The sequence below is a fragment of the Solea senegalensis genome, unplaced genomic scaffold, assembly GCF_019176455.1.
Source record: "Solea senegalensis isolate Sse05_10M unplaced genomic scaffold, IFAPA_SoseM_1 scf7180000017085, whole genome shotgun sequence".
Lineage (NCBI taxonomy): Eukaryota > Metazoa > Chordata > Actinopteri > Pleuronectiformes > Soleidae > Solea > Solea senegalensis.
The window spans coordinates 41,625-52,085 of record NW_025322230.1 but is presented as its reverse complement, the minus strand read 5'-3'; positions in this window follow the sequence as shown (position 1 = coordinate 52,085).

Sequence of the window (10,461 nt, the reverse complement as noted above, 5' to 3'; positions counted from 1 at the left end):
CTGCCCCCCAGTGGCAGAACGGCCTTTACTAGACAGTTTACAAACATACACATTACTAAAATGGTCATAGTATATGATTTACCTATTATTCATTCATTTTCGATCAGTTTATCCTCCACATGAGGGTGTTAGGGAGCTGGAGTAGGGTACACCCTGGACGGTTAGTCCAGTCCATCATAGGACAATTTACATATCATGTACATTTGAATTTGAACCTTTAAACCATCAAATTTCCCTAAAAGAAAAGATATTGCAGTATGTATTTAAATTATTTTAGAGCAGGTACCTGCACCTCATGTAGCATCAAACAATATTACCTTTCTAGCAATAGTCCACTTATACTTATCTAAAAAACTTCATACTCACTGTTATCTGTGAGGAATGTTACGTGAAGACTTTGAGTAGTGGCCCATGAATCAAAACTGTCCCAGTCCAAACCCACTGGTCCTCCAGGTTCGTCTACACTAGTTAAGACTAAAAATTGGTTTGTGGATTTAACGTTTGTCCGTATCTAGTCGTGGGCATCATAGATGCTCCTTTTACCCCCTCAAATTTAAGCGTTTATAGATGAGGACAGTGTTGACTTGGAAGGTTTGAGTTTGGATGTGGGAAACTGTGTTTTTAAGTTAGATTGAGTGCATAAAAAAAAAGATATACAACAATAAACAATGTTAATTAACAATAATGATCAAAGCTGCAAGCAGCATTGTGCCGGCCCCGCCTGCAGGTGAGGTACAGTATGCCCTTGACTCAGTGCTTTTCCAGTTTTGGATGACCTACTCCCAGGGAGGCCTGATGATTACATTTTTTTGCCAGTTCTGATTTGTGTGACAATTTTTGACTGTTTTCACCAATGTTTAGGACCTCAAAAATGTGTTGCTAAAATAATAATGATGTAATTGAATCAACTTCCTGTCTGATCACAATTCAGGCAAATTGAGCACCTAACATCCTAAAGTGTATTTTAAAACTTAAAAATTATTATTATTGTTATTATAACAAACACACAAAAACAAAAATTTGTATGGACAAGTTCCTCTGTATTTTAGACACTGAGGATCTTAATGAATTAATTATTTGGTGTCTCTGAGATTGCAAGTTCCAATCTCACAATGAAGTGAAGGTCATACAATTTTAAACATTAAGACTAAAAGACAAAAGTTAAAAACACCAAGAACAAGGAGTCCTGCAGCTCAGATGGAGTAGCTTGTGCTGTAAGAATAAGACTTGCGTGTCTGAGGTTGTGAGATCAAGTCTTGTTGTTGTGTGTGAAAATGTAGGTGTGACGAAGTTTATTTTAAAATTACAAACAATCTAATCCTCTGTTGGTTAAAGTGAGTCCATAAAGTCCTGAGATAGTAGGTTAAATATGTTGACAAATAGCTCAGTCTGTCAGAAGATGACTGGCGTCTCTAAGGTTGCAAGTTCCAATCTCACAATGAAGTGAAGGTCATGCAATTTTAAACATTCAGACTAAAAGACAAAAGTTAAAAACACCAAGAACAGGCAGTCATGCAGTTCAGAGAGAGTAGCTTGTGCTGTAAGAATAAGACTAGTGTGTCTGAGATTATGAGTTCAAGTCTTGTTGTTGTGTGTTTTAGTAAAACCCCAAATTCAGTATCTCAGAAAATTAGAATATTGAAGACACCTGGTGCCACACTCTAATCAGCTAATTAACTCAAAACACCTGCAAAGGCCTTGTAGGCTACACAATCATGGGGAAGACTGCTGACTTGACAGTTGTCCGAAAGACTACCATTGACACCTTGCACAAGGAGGGCAAGACACAAAAGGTCATTGCTAAAGAGGCTGGCTGTTCTGAGCTCTGTGTCCAAGCAAATTAAGAAAAGGGAAGGAGAAGATGTGGTAGAAAAAAGAGCAATAGGGATAACCGCACCCTGGAGAGGATTGTGAAACAAAACCCATTCAGAAATGTGGCGGAGATTCACAAAGAGTGGACTGCAGCTAGAGTCAGTGCTTCAAGAACCACCACGCACAGACGTATGCAAGACATGGGTTTCAGCTGTCGCATTCCTTGTGTTAAGCCACTCTTGAACAAGAGACAGCGTCAGAAGCGTCTCGCCTGGGCTAAAGACAAAAAGGACTGGACTGCTGCTGAGTGGTCCAATGTTATGTTCTCTGGTGAAAGTAAATTTTGCATTTCCTTTGGAAATCAAGGTCCCAGAGTCTGGAGGAAGAGAGGAGAGGCACAGAATCCATGTTGCTTGAAGTCACGTGTAATGTTTCCACAGTCAGTGATGGTTTGGGGTGCCATGTCATCTGCTGGTCCACTGTGTTTTCTGAGGTCCTGGGTCAACGCAGCCGTCTACCAGGAAGTTTTAGAGCACTTCATGCTTCCTGCTGCTGACCAACTTTATGGAGATGCAGATTTCATTTTCCAACAGGACTTGGCACCTGCACACAGTGCCAAAGCTACCCCTGCCAGGTTTAAGGACCATGGTATCCCTGTTCTTAATTGGCCAGCAAACTCGCCTGACCTTAACCCAGCCTTTTTCGAACTGTGGGGCGGGGCCCCCTGGGGGGGCGTGGAGACTCTCCGGGGGGGGGTGGGGCACGAGTTCTGTTTTGCTTTTTGAAGTCCTAACTAAAGTTTAGCAGGCAGAACTTTTGCTCTTGCTGTAACCTGGACTCATAAGTGACGTGCCACAACAAAATCTACACTGGTGACACGGTTTGGATAATAGAGAAGTTTCTGACGGGGGCAAAGAGAAAACTGTGCAATGTTTCGCAAACTAACAACAAGCCAATGACCAAAACCTCAAGATGAGAAAATGCCACCAAAGACCTCTCTGTGTGTTGTGTCTCAAAACATTGACAGGGGACAGCATTTGTATTGTTAAAACAAAAAAAATATTGACACTGGAAAAGTATTCTTTGTTATCCAAATGTATTTATTGTTTTAAAAAATTACACTATTCTAGTTATAATTGCACATTTCATATTTTTATTTTAAAATTGCTTTCTCAGGAAGCAATATTGAGGTTATTTCTACTGCTAAAGCAAAAATGTTATTTGCACAGATTATTGAAAGAAAAGTGAAACGTTTCTTCTAATATTGATTGAATAAATGTTATACTTGACATATTGTTACAATTTCATGAGAGTCGCGGGGGCCCTCCAAAGGGGGGCCCAACAGAAAAAAGTTTGGGAACCCCTGCCTTATGGGGTACCATAGAAAATCTATGGGGTACTGTGAAGAGGAATAAAAACTTGAAATACATCAGTCTGTGTGGAATGAATGTATACATTATACAAGTTTCAATTTTTGAATGGAATTACTGACATAAATCAACTTTTTGATGATATTCTGATTATATGACCAGCACCTGTAGGTTCAATTCTCATGGTGCGGTGGCTTTGTTCTCAATCATAAAGAAGGTTATTCAGTTTGTGAAGACGGTTGTGAAGCTCAACCTGCCGGACCAGAACAACCTCACTGTTGTGGACCTGTCCAACTGCCTGACTGGGACAAGCGAGAGGTTGTCCCAGTCAGGCAGTTGGCAGGATCTGTTCCACAACCATGTGAGTCGTATTACTCGGATGCTTTTTCAAAGAGGTTTTGACTGTTTGCTTTGAAAAGAGGATTATACAATTTACTTCCTCGCACAAGAATTCAACCCATATACATGACAATATCAAAATGTAAACTGAAGCCCTCAATGGCTCTATATGTATAGCTCATTGAGATAAGCATTGCGTCATGGATTGGGCAGCTGGGGTTCAATTCCAGAGAAGAACATGTTTTTATTTTCAGGTGAAAACCTGAGATTGTGATAAGACCCCTGACAAAAGTACAATATTCTGTAGTACGGAGATTTTTGAAAAAATTCAAGAAAACTCTGAAATACTGCCCAGAACAAATAAGTTAAGAACACCAAGAAAGAGAAAGAATCCTAAGTAGCAGAAGTGGCTCTTGCTGAAAGAATATGTCTTGTCTACATGGGGTTGTGAGTTCAAATCCCACAAATCACACCTTTTTTAGTTCAAGATTCAATGTAAACAGTGAAAGCTTGACGAAAACCTTACCAAACGTAAGAGCCGGTAGCTCAGTTGGTAAGAACGCTGCTGTCAAGTTCTGATATCGTGGGTTCAATTCTTATAAAGAACAAGACATTTTAAAGTTCAACATTCAAAGTTAACATTGAAAAGAGACGAAAATACCCAATTGTACCAGGAATCAGTGGTGTAGTGGCTTTGCTCTCAACCAAGATTGGGGTTGTTGTGTGGTTCACAAGGTGGCAGGTTCGGTTCCACAACGGCTGGGTTGTGCGAAAGGTTGATTGGTTACACAACGGCTGGGTTGTGCGAAAGGTTGATTGGTTACACAACGGCTGGGTTGTGCGAAAGGGTGATTGGTTACACAACGGCTGGGTTGTGCGATGGATGTCTGGTGTGGGGTATGCTGAGAGGGGTGACTGCTGTGTGGTGGGCTTAAATGGGTGCAGTGTGAGGTTGCAGTTTCAAGGGGGTTTTTTTTTGGGCAGGGGTCGTGTGAGGGTTGCCAGGTTGGGTTTCCAAATTGGGTTTTCACAGCGACTGGGTTGCGTGCAGCAGGAGGGTTGCCAGGTTGGGTTTCACAGCTGCTGGCTGCAGCAGGAGGGTTGCCAGGTTGGGTTTTCACAGCCGCTGGGTTGCAGGCAGGAGGGTTGCCAGGTTCTGGGTTGGCGCAGCAGGAGGGTTGCCAGGTTGGGTTTTAGCTGCAGGTTGGGTTTTCACAGCGGCTGGGTTTGCGTCCAGCAGGAGGGTTGCCAGGTTTGGTTTTCACAGCGGCCAGGTTGCGTCCAGCTGGAGGGTTGCCAGGTTGGGTTTCCACAACGGCAAGGTTTTTGTTTTTTGTGGCTACGGTTGTGGAACCAAACCCACCCGACCGGAACAACTCAGCAGTTGTAGAACCAAAACTGGCACAAACCCACCTTCGTGGCAGGTGCCACAAGTTCGGTTCCACAACTGTGGAGTCGTTCCAGTCCAGCGGCTTTGGTTCCACAACCTGTGGCATTGTTCCCGTCCACAACGTGGCAGTCCCTGGCTCCCCAGAGGTGGTAAAGGGTTAGGAGTCTTTTTCATGAAATTCCTGTTCACTAAAATGAGGTTTTGGGTCCAGGTGTTTTAGTAACTGCAGCTTCAACATGATAAGCAAATGAATTGTGTGAGTTTGTTAACACATGAAAACTAGTTGTCTCGGTTAAAGGGATAGTTTTAAGTATCACTGGTTAGACAATTACATTTTTTTTTAGCTCCTTCTCCATGAAGTGCACATGTTGTAGGACCTCCTACTCTATAAATAGAGTCAGTCTTTTGTCTTTGTATGTAAACCTTTCAGTTGCAGACAAAGTGTGTCATGTGTCTTTTTACTCTACACAGTAAGTTGTTGCTTGGTTTTTATTTCTTATTCACTTTAATAAGCATTCGATTTATTATGTAACCTAACTTAATACTGAATTTTTGGTCACAATCTTATATCCACACAGTGTCAATACCTCCTACAGTTACGCTTCTAAAAACACCTGGACCATCTCACATTTTACTTGAGCAGCCCCCTACTGGCCAGACAAGATACTAATTTTGACAGTTTTGATGTTATATTGTATTTCAACATTATTTTGACAACATAGTATACTAAAGACATTTTTACAGTTTATATTTGGACAGTTATAGACATACTAGTCTAGGACATAATTTTTTTGCCAACAGTCTTTTTATTGTTTTCACAACATAACAAAAGGAAGCACAATCATATATACATTGAACAAACATGTGAATTTATTCCAGTTCTTGGTTGGGGATCTGGTTAGTAAGTTATATGCTTAGTTCATTTTATTAATTAAAGAGAAAAAAGGGGTATATAAAAGACACATCTCTGTTGTATTAGTCATTTTTGGGTTACTATTTACTTGTCTCCTGGCACTTCGCTCACACACATCGCATCTGTTCCTGTTAGATAGTAAATAAATAGTAAATAAATAGCTCCCCAATCGGGTAAAAAAAAATCATGTTGCTGGTTTTTTATTGTATAGGTATTTTGTTGTAGATAGCTCAAACAATCATCTATCTGCTCTTGGTCTTCTCATATGTTTCCATGAAAGGGCTTTTATTCTTATTGCTAATAATACACCTAAATCTACAAATATTTGTTGATTGTTTTTAATCTGGGTATAAACCTAGAATAAACAGCTGTGTGACTAAAGGTCTGAATCTTTAAAATGTTCACTTGTTGCCAGACTTTTCATATTTCACTACACTGCCACATACAATGAAAAAGTGTACCATTTTCCTGCAGGTATGGCGAAATGATATCTGTTTTTCTGGAGTTATACATGTTCTCATCAACCATTTGTGTTGTCGTAATTTCAAGTTGGTTGTTGAGTTTTAGTAGTTTAAAGAATTGATTACGGGGTATGTTAAATTTATTAGTTATTTCTTCAAATGAACAACACGTTTTGAGAATTGTAAAGATCTGTAAAGATTTTTCCCAGCCCCTTTGTAGCCCAAAATTTAAATCCCCCATCTGCTTTACCTGGAGAGAAGAAGTTGTTTCCCCATATTGGGCTGAAGATGGAGAGAGAGATAGGATGTAACTACCAGATATATTTTAATTTGATGTCACACTACAATCATGTTTCTCACTATAAGGTTTTTTGCATTGTTTATTTTTGGCATTTCCTGAATACAGTATGTCAAGAGAGGGGCAGATTAAGCTGGAGTTCCAGTCTTTCAGTAAAGCAAAACAATAACATTATTAACTGTGCTGCCCAATAATACCAAAGTGGATTAGGACATTTAAGACCCCCCCTCTGTCATAGGGCAAGTACAATAGTGACAGTCGTGTCCAGGGACGTCCACTATTCCACAAATTAGGAGTGAACAGGTTACTTGGAAGAGGTAGAGGAAGAAGACTTTGAAACAATTACAATAGTTCAGGTAGAATGTTCATCTTAAGGACGTTTATTTTCCCAATTAGTGACATTGGTGTGGGTGTCCTACCTATGCAATGATTTTGAGATTTCTTGTATTAATGGTTTTGACAGTTGTTGATATATACCTGACAGTTTGTATTTGGACATTTTTTGATGATATACTATACTAGGACATTTTTGACAGTTTATATATGAACATTTTTTGTTGACATACTATACTAAGACATTTTTGACAGTTCATTTTTCAACGTTTTTTGATGACATACTATACCAGGACATTTTTAACAGTTTGTATTTGGACCTATTTTGAAGACATACTATACTAGGACATTTTTGACAGTTTGTATTTGGACATTTTTTGATGACACTATACAAGGACATTTTTAACAGTTCATTTTTCGACGTTTTTGAAGACATACTATACTAGGACATTTTTAACAGTTTGTATTTGGACATTTTTTGAAGACATATTATACTAGGACATTTTTGACAGTTTGTATTTGGACATTTTTTGATGACATACTATACTAGGACATTTTTGACAGTTAATTTTTCAACGTTTTTTGATGACATACTATACTAGGACATTTTTGACAGTTTGTATTTGGACATTTTTTGATGACATACTATACTAGAACTTTTTTAACAGTTCATTTTTCGACGTTTTTTGAAGACATACTATACTAGGACATTTGACAGTTCATTTTTCGACATTTTTTGACGACACACTATACTAGGACATTTTTGATAGTTTATATTTGGAATTTTTTTGATGACATACTATACTAGGACGTTTTTGACAGTTTATATTTGTTGACATACTATACTAAGACATTTTTAAGCGTTTACTTGTTGACATACTATACTATACTAGGACATTTTTGACAGTATGAAGGCGTTTTTGACAAATACTTAAGTGACTATTTGTGACAGTTGCATTGACAACACACACGTGCATAGTTAGTAATGCGAAGCAGTGACGTCACATGAGCTGCTGCAGCAGCAGGTGTAATCTGAACACCTGTGATGAACAGATGAGAACAGAGCGTCAACAGAAAATCTAAGAAATGTGTGGTGCATCATTTATTTACCACATGTTTGTCCCCGCTGCTCCTCGTCGTTCTCGCTGCTTCTGGCACCGGAAGCTCCGACTGGTAAACACACAGTGGAACATTTCAAATAAATCGACACAGAGGGGCGGAGTGGAATGTACCACGTCACGGAAAGTATACCGCGGACTTCATAGTCACTGTAGCTTTGTGCAGGAGCAGCCCCACCTGTGATTAATTAATGTTAATTGTCCTAATTAAAAAAAAGTGGCAGTTGAAAATGTAGCCGGTTAAACACATTGTACTAAAACAGAGGAAACCCCACCACATGTGTTAATACTAACTGCCCTGTGTGCTTTTAATTGCTCCCCGGAGACAGATAAAGTTTTTTTTTTAAATTGAATTGAACCTTGGGAAAGGCTGCCATCTGCTGGATGTACCTTTACCCTTCATCTTTTAAACGCTGCTGAAAGGATCCAGTTTTAGTTCTTATCTTAAAAGTATAATTACATATATTTTGACAGTTTAAATTTTGAAATTTTTTGTACTGGGTTTTTATGAGACTTTTTTGCGGGGTTTGTTTTTTACGAGATTTTCTTTTTCAGGGTCTGTTTTTATTAGATTTTTTTCGGGGTCTGTTTTTGGTTTTGCAAGATTTTTGGGGGTCTGTTTTTACGAGATACTCTTTTTTTCAGGGTTTGTATTTACAAGATTTCTTTTGGGGTCTGTTTTCATGGGATTTTTTTGTTTTACAGATTTCTTTTTTGGGTTCTGTTTTTTCGATTTTTTCTGTTTTAATTTTCTTTTGTTCTTTTCTGAGATTTTTGGGGGTCTGTTTTATGAGATTTTCTTTTGGGGTTCTGTTTTTCAGATTTTTGGGGGTCTGTTTTATGAGATTTTCTTTTTCGGGTTTCTGTTTTTACAGATTTTTTGGGGGGTCTGTTTTATGAGATTTCTTTTTGGGTTCTGTTTTGAGATTTTTGGGGGCTGTTTTTATGAGATTTTCTTTTTCGGGTCTGTTTTTAGAGGGGTCTGTTTTATGAGATTTTTCTTTTCGGGGTCTGTTTTACGAGATTTTTGGGGGTCTGTTTTTATGAGATTTTTTTTCTGGGTCAGTTTTTACGAGATTTAGTTTTATATAAACACACAATTCAGTTTCAGATAGTTATCGGGTTTTTTTAGCTCTAGTTTTTATTTTTTATTTCAGTAAAAAAAAAAATTCGTGCTCGCAGCAACAGCTTGATAGAACATGTGCAGGATTTTGTTACAGATGTTAAGGAGGTAGAGATGCCTGAGGCCTTTATTCACGGTTGTTCTCCACAAAGTTGTCAATCAGCCTCTCCGCAACACAGAGACCAGGCATGATGTCTTCCACAGCACTGGGAACCCTTTGAGGAAAAAGTAAGTTTCTCAGTTGTTGTAAGCTAAAGCACAAACACAAGCTGTTGATGGATGATTGGTTTCAGTGTAAATACAGTCATGAAATGGGGAGAATAAAGGTGTTAGCTCTACAGCTTATAGAGACTCTATCGTGACACACGGACACAATGACACATCCATGCAAGCAGAGGCAGTCAACAGGCCCGAGGCAAACCTGACTCTCAACCATTAACATTGCAGATATTCAGTGACATACACTAAAAAAAACTCCACTTTTCAGCGTCTTTAATTACATTTTACATTACATCTTACATCTTAGTATGAATGTGTGGTCACTTGACTTTAAAGAGACTATTTTAAAGAGAAAGTCTTAAGGTAGAACAATCTTAATTTGTAGAAAATTACAAATATCTTAAAGTAAACGAGAAGAGAAACTACCTGGTCTTAATAAAAACTACTATCTAATATGGAAAATGTCTCTCTCTCTCGAGTGCGCCACCTCGTGGCACGATAGTAAAATGCATTTTTATTGAATTTCTTCCAACTTCCAATTAAGATTATTCCCAATACAAATTGTCTAAGATAGTTTCAGCTGTTAATGATAAGTGACATGTTTTTATATTAATATATATAATAAATATACGTATATATAATATATATATTTATTATATAGAACTAAATTTAAAGCACAATTTCTTCCTTTTCTAGGGGATTTTTCTGGCTGCTTGTAGTATATTTTAAGTTATATATTATACTTCCCTCTTTGTTTTAGGCATCTTTGGGTTCATTTCCAATAAGATTCCCCCCTCTTAACTTCGAGTGGCTCCATTTTTAGCTACAACAGTCAAATTTAAACATAAACATAATAATGCTCTTGCCATTTATTTCTGATTATCAGTGATTTAGGTGCTAAATACATCCTTATTGGATCATGGCCTATCTCATTAAAGAAACATGACATTGTGGATCCACGTTAAAGCCTGTTTTGTTATTCATTGCCAACATTTATTACATTTTTTTTTTGGATGCAAACAACAGCCAAGTCCCATTCGCGTTGGAACAGCTCATCACGTCGTCATGAGGGAATGAAAGAGACA